The following is a 16,127-nucleotide window of genomic DNA, read 5'->3' as shown; positions in this document are numbered from 1 at the left end:
TTGCATTAGACATACTTCAGCCTTTTCAACTGAGTGCATTTATGCCCCATCCATTGCCTATCCTTCCTCGCAGTCTCTCTACAAGTTGAAACTACCTTTACACCAATGTCTCCATATGTTGACCTGTTACACTGATCCCATCTCCCTGACAACCTAGTTAAAACCCTGCCCAAAAGCTCCAATAAACCTACCCACAAGGACAATTGTCCCCCTTGGATTCAGATGCCATTTATCCCTTTTGTACAGGTCATATCTTTGCAGAAGTGATCCTAATGAACCAGAAAACTGAAATCCAGTTGCCAATGTCAATTCTTCAGCCACACATTCATCTGCCAATTTATCCTACTCTTACACTCACTGTTGCAAGGCACAGACAGCAATCAAAAGATTATTACCCTTGAGGTCCTGCTTTTCATATTCCTACCTAGATACATATATTCAGTCTTCAGGACCTCATTCCCTTTCCTACCTATGTTGTTGGTACCAATATGTACCATGACTTCTGGCTGATCATCCTCCCCCTTAAAAATTCTATAGACCAGATTTGAGATGTCTCTGACCCTGGAGTCTGGTAGGCAACATACTTCCGGGAGTTACTTTCATGTCCACAGAACCTCTTGTCTGTTTCCATAACTATTGAATCCCTATCTCCCTCACCCTCCTCTTTTCCTTCCTTCCATTCTGTCCAGACTTAGTGCCAAAGACCAGGTCACCGTGGCTTTCCCCTGGTACGTCCATCAACACCCACCTCCCTCCCCCATCCCACAACAGCGTCCAATGGGATATTCATGTTATTGAGATGAATGGCTACAGGGAAACTCTGCACTGTCTGCCTATTCCCTTGCCTTCTCCCTACAGTCACCCAGCTACCTGCCTCCTGTAACTTAGGTGTGACTGTTTCCCTGTTGCTCCTACCTATCAACTCTTCATTCTCCCGAATGAGCTGCAGGTCATCCAGCTCCAGCTCCAGCTCCAGCTGCAGATCCCTAACATGATCTGTAACGAGCTGCACGCAGGTGCACTTCTCACAGATGCTACAATCAGGGAGACTAGAGGTCCTCTTATAATTCTAAGGTGCAACAAGACATCTTCATCTTAAACAAAGACGCAAATCAAAACAGCCATTTAAAAAAGACAATTCAGACTGAAACTAAACATAGGGGTAAATTGGGGGTTGCTAGGTGACATTGCTCGAGGGGCCAGAAGGACCAGCACTAATTTGTATTACATCTTTCAGTATAGCTGCTCAATTGTTGAGAAAATGGCTCTTTGCACATAGATGACTCTGCCTTTGCCAATAGGGGAAAAGGGACACAATGCACACAATCTGCTGCTGTACAGTCCTGACAGGGCCTGTCTCCTCCAATATTTTTTTGAAAAACTGCAATTTTTTGAGGAAATTACAAGCAGGGTGGACAAAGGAGATGCAGTGGATGTGGTGTAAATGGATTTTCAGAAGGCTTCTGACAAGGTGCTGCACATGGGGCTGCTTAGCAAGGTAAGAGCCCATGGAAAAACAGGTAAGTTACTAGCATGGGTGAAGCATTGGCTGATCAGCAGAAAACAGAAAAAGGGAATAAAGGGATTCTTTCTGGATGGATGCTGGTTACCAGTGGAGCTCCAAAGGTGTTGGTGTTGGGACCGCTGTTTTTTACCATAGAATGTCAATGATTTGGTCTACAGTATTAATGGATTTGTGGCTAAATTTGCCGATGATACAAAGATATGTGGAGCAGCAGGTAGTGTTGAGGAAACAGAGAGACTGCAGAGAGATAGTTTAGAGGAATCGGCAAAGAAGTGGCACATGAAATACAATGTTGGAAAGTGTACGGTCATGCACTTTGGTGGAAAAAAATAAACAGGCAGATTAATATTTAGATGGGGAGAGAATTCAAAATGCAGAGATGCAAAGGAACTTGGGAGTCCTTGTGCAGGATACACTAAAGGTTAACCTCCAGGTTGAGTCAGTGGTGAAGAAGGCAAATGCAATGTTGGCATTCATTTCAAGAGGTACAGAATATATGAGCAGGGATGTGATGTTGAATTTCTATAAGGCACTCATGAGACCACGCTTGGAGTATTGTGTGCATTTTTGGACTCCTTATTTTAGAAAGGATATACTGACATTGGAGAGGGTTCAGAGAAGATTCACGAGAATGATTCTAGGAAAGAAAGGGTTATTGTATGAGGAACATCTGGCAGCTCTAGGGCCGTATTCCCTGGAGTTCAAGAGAATGAGGGGGGATCTCATCGAAACATTCCAAATGTTAAAAAGCCTGAACACATTAGATATGGCAAAGTTATTTTCCATGGTAGGGGAGGCTAGGACAAGAGGGCATGACTTCAGGATTGAAGGACGTCCATTTGAAACAGAGATACAGAGAAATTACTTTAGTCAGAGGGTGGTAAATCTGTGGAATTTGTTGCCACAAGTGGCTGTAGAGGCCAAGTCATTGGGTGCATTTAAGGCAGAGATAGATAGGTTCTTGATTAGCCAGGGTATCAAAGGGTGTGGGGAGAAGGCAGGGGAATGGAGGAATTGGATCAGCCATGATTGAATGGTGGAGCAAACTCGATGGGCCAAATAGCCTACTTCTGCTTCTATATCCTATGGTCTAATATTTAAAAAGAATGGTTTTAAACAACACACCAATTCAAGATTTACCACTGAAGGCCATTTCAAAACAAATTTTCCAATTTAAAGTGAATAGCAATAGGTATGACATTTCTGCTAGTGCAATACACTGGGAGAAGCAACTTAAGTAGTGAGAAACTAGCGAAAGAGCAGGGTGAGGTCTTTTACCATTGTCAGCAGGAGTTTGGGATTAGTTATGAGATCTCTAACTTCAATTCCCTTTACCCCTCATGGTTGCTCTTTATACTATCATAGGATGAAGCTACTTTTTATTCTTTGCATCAGGAAAATTTAGAAACTAAGTTAGGATGCATTGGGAAATTAAAGAAAAGCTATATCACTTGACAACAATACTCCTATACTCAGAGTCAAACAAAATGAAAGGTAGCAAGGGAAGCGAAGGATCAATAACAAACACTGCATCTGGTTTTAAAAAGAAATAAAGCAAAAACAAGGAAAATAACTACTAGGTCCTGCAGCTACAGATGCTGAACAGTTTAACTTAAGGTACAAGTTCTTCATTGGAACTAGAAGGTTAAATGAACTACTGTAAGGAAATGCACAAAGTCTACAGGGGAATGTGCTAAAACCCATCATAGGAACAACCTGCAAAGGTTTATTTAAAAAAGCTGAAATAAAATAAAGTGCAATAAATTATCCATCAGATTTTCTCTGTTAGGCAGTAAAAGGACAAGAGCTACAGGGGGGGATGTAACAATTCAGTTGGCCACAACAGCCCTGGGCGACTCTCTCCATAGGATTTATTGATGCCACTTTCAAGTTTCTCCCAGCCTCATTGACAAGGCTGTGCCTATGTGACTTTCAGTAGAGAAAAATTGTTACAGCTTCTAACTCCAGAAACAAATCGAAATAAAAACATAGGAGGTGGGATTTACATACTTATTTATTCTTTACCTTTCTTTTAGTGAGGCACTAGTGATGTAATGACACATGCCATTCACGTACTTCTTACATATAACCCATAATGAATTATGTAAACAAGGAATACTTAATCAAACAATATTTTTATAATATTACTTAAATATTAAATACTCTGTGTCTTCCCTGATTAGCTATAAATGCAATATAGAATGCATCTCAACTATATACACAGTATACTATATAATACAACTACTATATAGACATCCACAGCATAGCAAATTATAAATTGTCCCATTCAGACCTAAAGATTTAAGTGCTGTGGAGAATTTCTTTCTCTCACAGGATAATGTGGATAAAGGAGGCATGGGATCTAAGGGAACATTGCTTTGTGGATCCAGAACTGGCTTTCCCACAGAAGGCAAAGAGTGGTTGTAGACGGGTCATATTCTGCATGGAGGTTGGTGATCAGTGGTGTGCCTCAGGGATCTGTTCTGGGACCCTTACTCTTCATGATTTTTATAAATGACCTGGATGAGGAAGTGGAGGGATGTGTTAGTAAGTTTGCTGATGACACAAAGGTTCGAGGTGTTGTGGATAGCGTGGAGGGCTGTCAGAGCAGGTCATTGATAGGATGCAAACTGGGCTAAGAAGTGGCAGATGGAGTTCAACCCAGGTAAGTGTGAAATGGTTCATTTTGGTAGGTCAAATGTGATGGCAGAATATAGTATTAATGGTAAGACTCTTGGCAGTGTGGAGGATCAGAGGGATTTTGGGGTCCGAGTCCATAGGACGCTCAAAGCAGCTGCGCAGGTTGACTCTGTGGTTAAAAAGGCATATGGTGTATTGGCCTTCATTAATTGTGAAATTGAATTTAGGAGCCAAGAGGTAATGTTGCAGCTATATAGGACCCTGGTCAGACCCCACTAGGAGTGCTGTGCTCAGTTCTGGTCGCCTCACTACACGAAGGATGTGGAAACCATAGAAAGGGTGCAGAGGAGATTTACAAGGATGTTGCCTGGATTGGGGAGCGTGCCTTATGAAAACAGGTTGCGTGAACTCGGCCTTTTCTCCTTGGAGCGACGGAGGATGAGAGGCGACCTGATAGAGGTGTATAAGATGATGAGAGGCACTGATCGTGTGGATAGTCAGAGGCTTTTTCCCAGGGCTGAAATGGTTGCCACAAGAGGACACAGGTTTAAGTTTTTTACTCAGAGAGTGGTGAGCGCATGGTGCCAGCAACGGTGGTGGAAGCGGATACAATAGGGTCTTTTAAGAGATGTTTGGATAGGTACACGGAGCTTTGAAAAATAGAGGGCTATGCGTAAGCCTAGTAATTTCTAAGGTAGGGACATGTTCGGCACAGCTTTGTGGGCCGACGGGCCTGTATTGTGCTGTAGGTTTTCTATGTTTCTATAACGCATTTCTTGACAAGGTTGGCTCACTCTGCTTGGCAGGTGAGATGTGGCTGTGAAACTATCTCAGGTCTGGGGCCTCATCTGTGGTGGTTGTAGGAGTTGACTCTGGGACTGAATGAAGCGACTCTTTCAACTCTGGACAACTTTCTTCTCTAAAATCTGACTACACTCTCCTCAACTGATTGATGTCTTGTCTTCGGATGACAATGTGACTCAATCTCCCCTGTGTAGGTGAGTGGTCTTGATCTGCCCTTAGTCTTTCCAAGCACCCACTTTGTATCAGCTTGGTAGTCCCTTGCCAGGACTGCTTGTCCAGGAGGGAAACATCGAATCCCCTTGTTTGAAGAGCCCTCAATTTGTGTCTGTTGTTGTGCTACACACTCCTGAGATTAGGTTTGAGGAGATGCAAGCGTGAGCACAGGGGACGGCCCAGGAACAGCCTAGCTGGAGAGTTGCTGTTGCAGAGTGTGCTGCATTGTGACAGCCAAGGAGGAAATGGGTAAACTCCTCATTCAGTGTCAATGTAATATGTTCTGCTGACATTGATTGTTATGCATTCTTAACCTCTAAAGAAGCCTTTCCGCCAAGCCGTTTGTAGCTGGGTGGTGCAGATGTAACATGCCTTATTCTATTCACTTTCTGGAATAACTGAAACTGTTCCACAACAAACTGTGGTCCAGTGTCACTGACTATGTGTTCTGGAACAGCAGTCCTCGAGAAAAGGCTTCTCAACACATCAACGGAGCTCAAGACTGTAGTGGAGGTTACTACTACTACTATGAAATTTGTGCCCATGAATGATCTGGCAAAATCCATATGAATCCTCCGCCAGGACAATGAAGGCTTTTCCCTGGGATGGAGAGGCACTGCTCTTGGCAACTTCTAGATGTGCTGGCATCCTGAACAGTGCACAGCAAGCTGCTCAAACTGTTGATCTATCCTAGGCCACTAGACAAAGCTTCGAGCTAATGCTTTCATTTTGACTATGACCAGGTGACTGGCACATAGCTCCTCCAACACTTCAGCTCTCAGCTTGGGTGATACAACAACTTCCAAGCACCACATAAGGCAAGCCCTGTCAGTGGCAATTTCATCGTGGCACTGGTTAAAAATGGGGGAACTGGAATTTCTGCTGCACATTCCTAACATTTTTGGTTGCTATCTGTACTTGAGATGGCATGAGTCTTTTCTGATTTCCTCTTGGATCATCTCTGCTGTAATATGGAGAGTTTTGATTTGCATTTGAGAAAATATGTCAAGAAGAGTGTCCTCTTTTGTAAGTTTGTCAGGTATTTCCTTTTCCAAGGGTAAACAGGACAGAGCCCATGTCGGCATTTGTGCTGCTGCTGTGGACTGAAAATGGTCACTTTTGCTTGATGCTCAGTAATGAGAGTAAACTCTCTCCCATACAGGTACTAGTTGAAACATTTTACACCCCAAAGCAGACTCAAGACCTCTCTGTCAATCTGTGTGTAATTTTTCTCTGCAGCGGTAAGGGAATGTGATGCAAAGGCTAAGGGGCATTCAGTTCCATCACTTACAGCATGTTACATGATTATACCATTAGGCGAGTTGTTACAGGCAAGCTTCACTGGGTGATGTGGATCATAATGTGTGAGTACCATGTTTGATGTCACCATTTCCTTTACCTTTTTGAAAGCCTCCTCACACCGATTTGTCTATTATCATTTCATCCCGATCTGCAGAAGTGAGTTTAAGGGCTGGAGCACAGTAGCCAGGTTTGGCTGGAACCTGTTATAGTAATTGACAAATCCTAAAAAGGCCCACAACTGTGACACGTCCTTTGGCCTTGGACCATCCACCCACCACTGCTTGATTTTTCTCAGCACACTTATGTAATCCTTGTGCATCAAATAAGTGATATAAAGAATTCACACTTGTTGCATTGTGCTCTGAGCCAATAATCTTCTAATCTTAACACTGCCTTGAGATTTTGGAGATGTTCTTTGTCATTCTCATTGGTAACAATGGTATCATCCAGGTAACAGGGAGTGCCTGGGAAGCCTTGCAGTGCCTGGTCCACAGCTTTTTGCCACAGTGCAGGTGCAGATGTTACTCTAACAATAAGCCTATTATAGCAATAAAGCCCTTTGTGAGTGTTTATGGTCAGAAACACTTAGGACTCTTCTTCCAATCTCCATATGTAGGTAGGCCTCAGCTAATTCCACTTGCTGAAGTTTTTCTCTCTAGAAAGGTTTGCAAAGATCTCCTTTATCCTGGGAAGAGAGTATTGATCTACTTTCAGTACTGGGTTGATGATGCCATTTAAAGTCACGACAGATTTGGACAGAACCATCCCTCTTGTCTACTGGGATCACTAGTATTGACCATGGGCTCAACACAACCTTGGAAAGAATTCCTTCAGTTTCCATGTGATATAGCTCACTGGCCACTTCATCATGGATAGTACCAGATGGGTTTTGTAAAACTTGGGTGTGGAATTCTCATTTAACACTATTTTACCCTTGATATATTTAAAATTTTCAATACCATTCCTGAACATGGTTCTGGCATCACCCACTACCTTTCTTAAAGTAATATACACAAAATGCCAGAGGAATTCAGCAGGCCAGGCTGCATCTATGGAAAAGAGTAAACAGTTGATGTTTTGGGCAAAAACCCTAATTCAGGAAAGAAAGTAATTTTCTTAGTTTGCTTTCAGCTGCCTCTATTGTAGGAGATGTGGTATGTAAATGCTAAATATATCTCCTATCAAGTTGTAGTTATCTCAGCCAATTACAGCCCCACAATGCTGCCCTCTCCCTTTTACCATATACAAGCCCAATGTGGCTTACTGTTTGTTGTATTTCACTGCAATGAATGTCATTCCCACAGTAGTTAACTTTTCTTTGTATAGGTTCTTTGTTGGACACCTGCAGGCTTCAGTTCATTACCTTTGAAATGTCATTCAAATTAATTTTGTGTAATGACTAAAACAGTTGAGCAGATGTCCAAATTCATTTTAATTAATTTGCCATGCATTTTTGGTATAATATATATTGCATATCTCTTGTTAGTTTTCACATTGTAATTCTCAAGGCTACTCAGTCCCATGTCATTCTCATCATTATCAAATGTTTCATCAACAGCATGCAGATTAATGCTCTGTTTGAAACGGCAACTTGATTTTTTGTGTTTTTCTCTATCCATGTGCAGTCCATTTATTTTGTCTCCCTCACATGCTCTTTCCATGTGGCCTACTTTGTTGCATTTTCTGCAGGCTTTGCCATTGAACCTGCATTGGTCTGTTGTCTGATGCACAACAGTAAAACATTTCTTGTACAGTTAGAGTTCTGTTTAGACATTGCAATTTCATTCATGCTCATTTTTATTTTCCAGTGCAACTCACTTGCATCTCTGGCTGCTGTAGCCATTCATAGAGTGATTTCAACTGCTCTTTTAAAGGTGATTAGTGCTTCAGTTAGGAGCTGTATTCGGATGCTTTCTTGTAAGAATCCACAAACTAAATGATCCTTTAGTGCATCACTAAACCCCTCTCTGAACTGACAATGCTCAGCTAATTTCTTTAATTCAGCCACATAAGATGAAATTGTCTCCCCTTTCTTTTGATTCCATGTATGTGTCCTAATGTGTTCTGCAATCAACAATGGTTTTGGTTCTAACTGTTTCTGCATCATGCTCATGATATCAGCATAACTCATAGCAGCTGGTTTGGTTGGAGTAGTTAAACTTCTAAGCAAACTGTATGCTTTTCCGCCCATTGCACTCAGCAATAATGGCACTAATTTTTCATCCTATATTTCAGTTCCTTCAAATACTGCCTAATTTGTTCTGTTCTGCTATCAAGCACATCTATTTTTTTCCATTTTAGCCCACCCAGCTATTTTTGTTTTATTTATTTATTGTTATTTTCAACCACTACACACTGCTTATGAAACCTTGACCATACTTGCTGCTTGTTAATTTTGTCTGTTTCCTACCTTTCTTTTCAAAACTCAAATGTCTTTCTCCCTTCTGAAGAAAAACGTGTTATGCTTTTTGTTAACTCTAATGGCTCTCTCTCTCCTTTTGAAGAAAAATGTGCTGCACTTGCTAGGCAGTTGCCTTGATTTTGTTTTAAATCATCCTCATTGCCATGGTTATGTTTTGTAACTTCAGAAATGAATCCAAACACAGGAGCCAGGGTATTTGCATTCTTAGCTTTTCCTTGCTTTTCTCTTAGTGAGGCGCTCACATAGGACATGATGGTATAATTACCTGTGCCATTCATGTACGTCTTCCATATAACCCCTAAAGCATTATGTAAACAAAGAATGAATAATGAACCAACATATTTACATTACTCAAATATACATTACAAAATTAATATACAATTTATTTAGATATTTTAAATCCCTGGTTGTTTCCATTCTTTGTGAAACTCCTGTTGTGGGCTCCAATGGTGTGAGTTAAAAATAACACTCTAGTACAATATCAAGAGAGTGCAAAGCTCTTGAAAGTTCAGAACAATAGGCTGGATTAGTACAGATCATGACCAATAAACACTACCTGATCTTTAAGCCAATATCGGTCAGAGGGTACATATAGTGAATAGAGCATGATGCTATTTGGGACATCTGCAGCCGAATTTTGAATTATCTCAATTCACAGGTTGTTGAATGAATGTGTTTGGGTAAAAGTATTAAAATCATCAGATGTAGAGAAGCCAATGATGCAGATAAATGTTTCAACAGTAGATAAGTTACAGCAGGGAGAGTATTGGTGATGGAAGAGATCAATAGGTTTAAAGTCTTTTCCCCAAAGCCTTTTTACAAATTACTATAAATTGCATGTTGCGCATTTAGACAGAGACGTAACATAAAGATTTTTACTCTTGATGCATGTGAAGGATGTAATAAAGTCTATTCAATTCAGTTCAATGTAACATCAAGATAGATTCAAAGAATCTCGTTCTACCTTAGATATTTATAAGGGAGAAGAATGGACCAGGTGTTTAGGGAGAGATTTTTATTGCAAGGACCAAATTGACTGACTTACGCAAAGAAAACGTTGGGAATCAATGAACAGAACTCTTTTGATTCATTTATTATTTAATCGTTTACTATATGTAGATATATGGTCCATCCCCAATGCTAAAAAGGATTAGATCAATAGATTAGAGGGCTTGTCTAGGGAGACTATTTGGGTGGAACTGAGGAATGGGAAAGGCGTAGTAACACTTATAGGGGTGTATTATAAACCACTTAATGGGGAGCGAGAATTGGAGCAGCAAATTTGTAAGGAGATAGCAGATATTTGTCATAAGCACAGGGTTGTAATTGTGGGAGATTTTAATTTTCCACACATAGACTGGGAAGCCATACTGTAAAAGGGCTGGATGATTGGGAGTTTGTAAAATGTGTGCAGGATAGCTTTTTTGCAGCAATACATAGAGGGACCAACTAGAGAAGGGGCAGTGTTGGATCTCCTGTTAGGGAATGAGATAGGTCAGGTGACAGAGGTATGTGTTGGGGAGCACTTCGGGTTCAGTGATCACAATACCATTACTTTCAATATAATTATGGAGAAGGATAGGACTGGACTCAGGTTTGGATTTTTTTTTGGAGAAAGGCTAAATTTGAGAAGATACGAAAGGATTTAGAAGGAGTGGATTGGGACCATTTGTTTTATGGGAAGGATGTAATAGAGAAATGGAGGTCATTTAAAGGGGAAATTTTGAGGGTACAGAAACTTTATGTTCCTGTTAGGTTGAAAGGAAAGGTTAAAAGTTTGAGAGAGCCATGGTTTTCAAGGGATATTGCAAACTTGGTTCAGAAAAAGAGAGATATCTACAATAAATATAGGCAGAATGGAGTAAATAAGGTACTCGAGGAATATAAAAAATGTAAAAAGAATCAAGAAAGAAATTAGAAAAGCTAAAAGAAGATATGAGGTTGCTTTGTCAAGTAAGGTGAAAATAAATCCAAAGGGTTTCTACAGTTATATTAATAGCAAAAGGATAGTGAGGAATAAAATTGGTCCCTTAGAGAATCAGAGTGGACAGCTATGTGTGGAGCCAAAAGAGATGGGGGAGATTTTGAACAATTTCTTTTCTTCGGTATTAACTAAGGAGAAGGATATTGGATTGTGTAAGGTAAGGGAAACAAGTAGGGAAGTTATGGAAACTATGACAATTAAAGACGAGGAAGTACTGGCACTTTAAGGAATATAAAAGTGGATAAATCTCCGGGTCCTGACACCCTGAGGGAAGTTAGTGTAGAAATAGCAAGGGCTCTGACAGAAATATTTCAAATGTCATTAGAAACAGGGATGGTGCCGGAAGATTGGCATATTGCTCATGTGGTTCCATTGTTTAAAAAGGGTTCTAAGAGTAAACTTAGCAATTATAGGCCTATCAGTTTGACGTCAGTGGTAGGTAAATTAATGGAAAGTATTCTTAGAGATGGTATATATAATTATCTAGATAGACAGGGTCTGATTAGGAACAGTCATCATGGATTTGTGCGTGGAAGGTCATGTTTGACAAATCTTATTGTATTTTTTGAAGAGGTTACGAGGAAAGTTGACGAAAGTAAAGCAGTGGATGTTCTCTATATGGACTTCAGTTAGGCCTTTGACAAAGTTCCGCATGGAAGGTTAGTTAGGAGGGTTCAATCGTTAGATATTAATATTGAAATAATAAAATGGATTCAACAGTGGCTGGATGGGAGTAGTGGTGGATAACTGTTTGTCATGTTGGAGGCCAGTGACTAGTGGTGTGCCTCAGGGATCTGTACTGGGTCCAATGTTGTTTGTCATATATATTAACGATCTGGATGATGGGGTGGTAAATTGGATTAGTAAGTATGCAGATGATACTAAGATAGGTGGCATTGTGGATAATGAAGTAGATTTTCAAAGCTTGCAGAGAGATTTAGACAAGTTAAAAGAGTGGACTGAATGATGGCAGATGGAGTTTAATGCTGATAAGTGTGAGGTGCTACATTTTGGTAGGAATAATCCAAAATAGGACATACATGGTAAATGGTAGGACATTGAAGAATGCAGTAGAACAGAGTGATCTAGGAATAATGGTGCATAGTTCCTTGAAGGTGGAATCTCATGTGGATAGGGTGGTGAAGAAAGCTTTTGGTATGCTGGCCTTTATAAATCAGAGCATTGAGTATAGGAGTTGGGATGTAATGTTAAAATTGTTCAAGGCATTGGTAAGGCCGAATTTGGAGTATTGTGTACAGTTTGGTCACTGAATGATAGGAAAGATGTCAACAAAATAGAGAGAGTACAGAGAAGATTTACTAGAATGTTACCTGGGTTTCAGCACCTAAGTTACAGAGAAAGGTTGAACAAGTTAGGTCTTTATTCTTTGGAGTATAGAAGTTTGAGGGGGGACTTGATAGAGGTATTTAAAATTATGAGGGGGATAGATAGAGTTGACGTGGATAGGCTTTTTCCATTGAGAGTAGGAGAGATTCAAACAAGAGGACATGAGTTAAGAGTTAAGGGGCAAAAGTTTAGGGGTAACACGAGGGGGAACTTCTTTACTCAGAGAGTGGTAGCTGTGTGGAACGAGCTTCTAGTAGAAGTGGTAGAGGCAGATTCGGTATTGTCATTTAAAGTAAATTAGATAGGTATATGGACAGGAAAGGAATGGAGGGTTATGGGCTGAGTGCGGGTCAGTGGGACTAGGTGAGAGTAAGCGTTCAGCATGGACTAAAGGGCCCAGATGGCCTGTTTCCGTGCTGTAATTGTTATATGGTTATATATGGTTAAGAGTGAATTATATTGATGGTCTGGTGTCACATGTAGCCAAACTTGGTAAGCATGATACAGATTTCCTTCCCAACTAAATCACTTCTAAGAAAATCCAACAGTTCCATGTTTACAATTGCAAACGCTAGTTTAAAAAAATTCAGGTTTAGTTAGTTTAACTTCCCATTTGCCTTTAAAAAGATATGCTGTTCATAGAACATATAACAATATAGCGAAAGAATAGGTCCTTTAGCCCATGATGTCTGCTGTCTGTGATGCCAATTTAAATTAATCCCATATGCCTACACATGCTCTACATTCATCCATTCCCTGCTTGTTCATGTAACTGTGTCTTAAACATTATTATCATATCCAATTCCAGCACCTCCCTAGGCAGTATATTCCAGGCACCTACTACCCTCTGTGTAAAATATTTCCCTCACACATTTTCTTAATCTTTCTCCCGCTAGTATTTGAAACTTCCACCATGGGAAAAATATTCTGACTTTCTATCCCTTTTCATAATTTTACCAAGTTCTATCAGGTCACCCTCAGCCTCTGACACTCCACAGAGAGCTCATGGTTTCTCTACATAAGAGAATTTGCAGATGCTGTAAATCCAGAGTAACATACACAAAATGGTCGAGGAACTCAGCAGGTTAGGCAACACCTGTGGAGAGAAATAAAAACCTGAAATAGTCCTGATGAATGGCCTCAGCCTTAATTGCCAGCACTTTACTCCTTTCCATAGATGCTGCTTGACCTGTTGAGCTCCTCCAGCATTGTGTGTGTGTATTGCTCTGCAGAATCTCCTGTGTGTCAGCGCAAACTCGTCCCTCAGATCCTCTTTTGTTTTGATTCACAACACCAGTTTCAGATTGAACCATGTGACTTTAAAACTCAATATAATATTATATCATATCACATCACTCTTCCCTAAAATCCCTCTGCAATATGAGATATAAAATAGCACATTACTATAGGCTTCAGTAACGTATTAATCTAAAAAACATGTTTACATTGCATGAATTCACCCTCCATCTTATTACCAGCAGCCTATATTTAGATTAATGTCCTTCCATGATTACTGTATTATTCCTGAAACATGCCCTATGTTAAAATAACTTCTTGGCATTCAGTATTAATTCTGACGATGTTTTCATTATTTGCTGCTTGTTAGCATTGCTCAAACTGATTCTAATTCTAAGATCATGATCTGCCAAGCCATATTTAATTCTCACTGCTACAGATTCTCAATAGTGATATATAGTGATTCTTTCCCAATAGTGTCAAGCCACCTCAAATCCATTTACCTGCCCTTCATAAATTGAGAATAACCTTGAGCTCCCACCTTTGGTGCTAACATGTTATCTCAGTGGCAATCGGATCACACCTATTTAATTCCCAATGTTACATTAATTTTTCTATCCTGCAGAAAACACACTTTCAATTCTGCGATTTTTGTTGTTTGAGTTCATTTGCTTCTTGCCTCTATTTTCTGTTTTCTATTTATTTTGCTTACACTGGTTCTAACTTCTGTTTTCTGCATTGTTCCTCTCCTTCTTGAATTGTCTGCATCACTAGATTGTTTCTGGTTTATATTGTATAGAGGTAATAGCCTTCAAATAATAGGTAGAATTTTCTCTCAGGTCTGGATGTTATCAAATGCCCAGAATCCATTCAGCTATATACCTCTGCACTGGATGTTAGATTGTAGGGGATTGACAGTATATTGTAGAATCTGAAAATAACCTTTTTCAGAGAAAAAACAAGTTACCTTGCAATTTATTGTTTCAAAGAACACATGGGATGGATAATTGAGATACACTTGTCATTTGTCACAGAGCTAGACGGTGATGTATGCAGATGAAACACAGCGGTACCTCATTTACAGAAGTACCTTATACAGTTGTTTTGGAAACTCTGAAAGCTGTGATTGATTTTTTCTACAAGGTAATTATTGCCCACAGTCCTTCTACTTCTATTGTACAGGAAACTTATTAAATATGGAATAAAATCCTTATAGATTACAGTTCAAACTATACTAAGACATTTTAATATTCAGGTGCTAGTTCTGAATTATAAGCTGGACCAGACTTCTATTTTGGCACTTTTGAAATAACTTTCTGTGGATCTGCTAATCAAGGAAGTTTTACAAAACAATACCCAGTACACCGGTCTAACAACAATTCCCAAACCATCAATTGTCCCCATACAAAATCATGTGGACAATCCCTGCAGGTTACTTATCATTCTGATTTGAAAACATATAGGTGTTCCTTCATCACGGCGAGGCCTAAGCCCTGAAACTCGCTACTCACCAATGCTGTGGGAGTACGCATACAAGGACAGCAGCAGGTAAAGAAGATGCCATGCTACATTCTTCTCAAGGACAACTAAGACTGGGTAGTAAATACTGGCAATGCTAACAAGGGCCAAGCGTGCAGAATGAATAAATAAAACACTTGCACTTCATCATTAACTCAAGAACAGTTAACTTAAAATTATCAAGTACAACTGGGCAAATGTCAGCATGCACAAAATGGTTTACAATATAAAAAAACATCCCACTGTGCTTTTAAGACAATTAGCCACTAAACAGAAGCTGACAAGAGTAAATAATAAATCAAAGGAATTAGTTTTAAAGACTTTAATAGAATAAGTCTGCATAAAAGGTACTTAAATTTGGAAGAAACTATGGATACTAATTTACTAATGTTTTGATTGAGCAACATTGGAGCCAGATAGAGTTATGAAGCATAGAAATGGGCCCTTAAACCCAGTCATCTATGCCAACTAAACTACTTCCATAAGCTATTCCCATTTGCTTGCATTTGGCCCATATCCCTCTAAAATTTTCAAATCCATGATGTGTCTTTTAAAGGATATAATTGTACTGCTTCTCCCACTTTCTGTGGAAGTTCGTTCTATGTACCCAACACCCTCTATACGAGCAACTTGTCCCTCAGGTTCCTGTTAACTCTTTCTTACCTCATCACTTTGCCCTCTAGTTTCAGATTCCCTTAAAACTGGGAAAACGATGGTGACAATCAACCTATCTATGCTGGTCAGATCTCTGTGAGCATCTGTAAGGGAACCACTCCACCTACTTCTCTCCTGGGAAAACAGTGCTAGTCATAACTCAATCCCTCTTTCTGCTCCTTCTCTAGCTTGATCATTTCCTTCCTCCAGTAAGGAAAACAGAAATGCACACAATACTCCCGGTGTTGTCTCATCAGTGCCTAGTACAGCTATAAAATGATGTCCCTGTTCTTGTACTTAATGCCTTGCCTCATGTCGGTTTGCTTTCTTCAATATTATCCAATTGCATCTATCAAGGATCCAAAAGGGAACTCCTGTTTTTGCAAAGTATGTGAAACATAGTGGATCACTTTAGAAGCAGCTGAAGAATCAATCAAAGACCACAGTATCAATCTGAACCCCAGGAATTATGTTGGCCATGT

At 40.0% G+C, this 16,127-nt stretch overlaps 1 protein-coding gene across 4 annotated transcripts in view; it reads right to left on the bottom strand.

Moving 5' to 3' along the window:
• Positions 1-16,127, bottom strand: part of pter (phosphotriesterase related) — a 61,678-nt gene that overhangs the window by 8,704 nt on the left and 36,847 nt on the right. The gene's annotated exons all lie outside the window — the stretch shown is intronic.

This window comes from Hemitrygon akajei, chromosome 8 (genome assembly GCF_048418815.1).
Source record: "Hemitrygon akajei chromosome 8, sHemAka1.3, whole genome shotgun sequence".
Classification (NCBI taxonomy): Eukaryota; Metazoa; Chordata; class Chondrichthyes; order Myliobatiformes; family Dasyatidae; genus Hemitrygon; species Hemitrygon akajei.
Note: the sequence above shows the minus strand (reverse complement) of the source record. Positions and strands in the feature narration are given on the sequence as shown.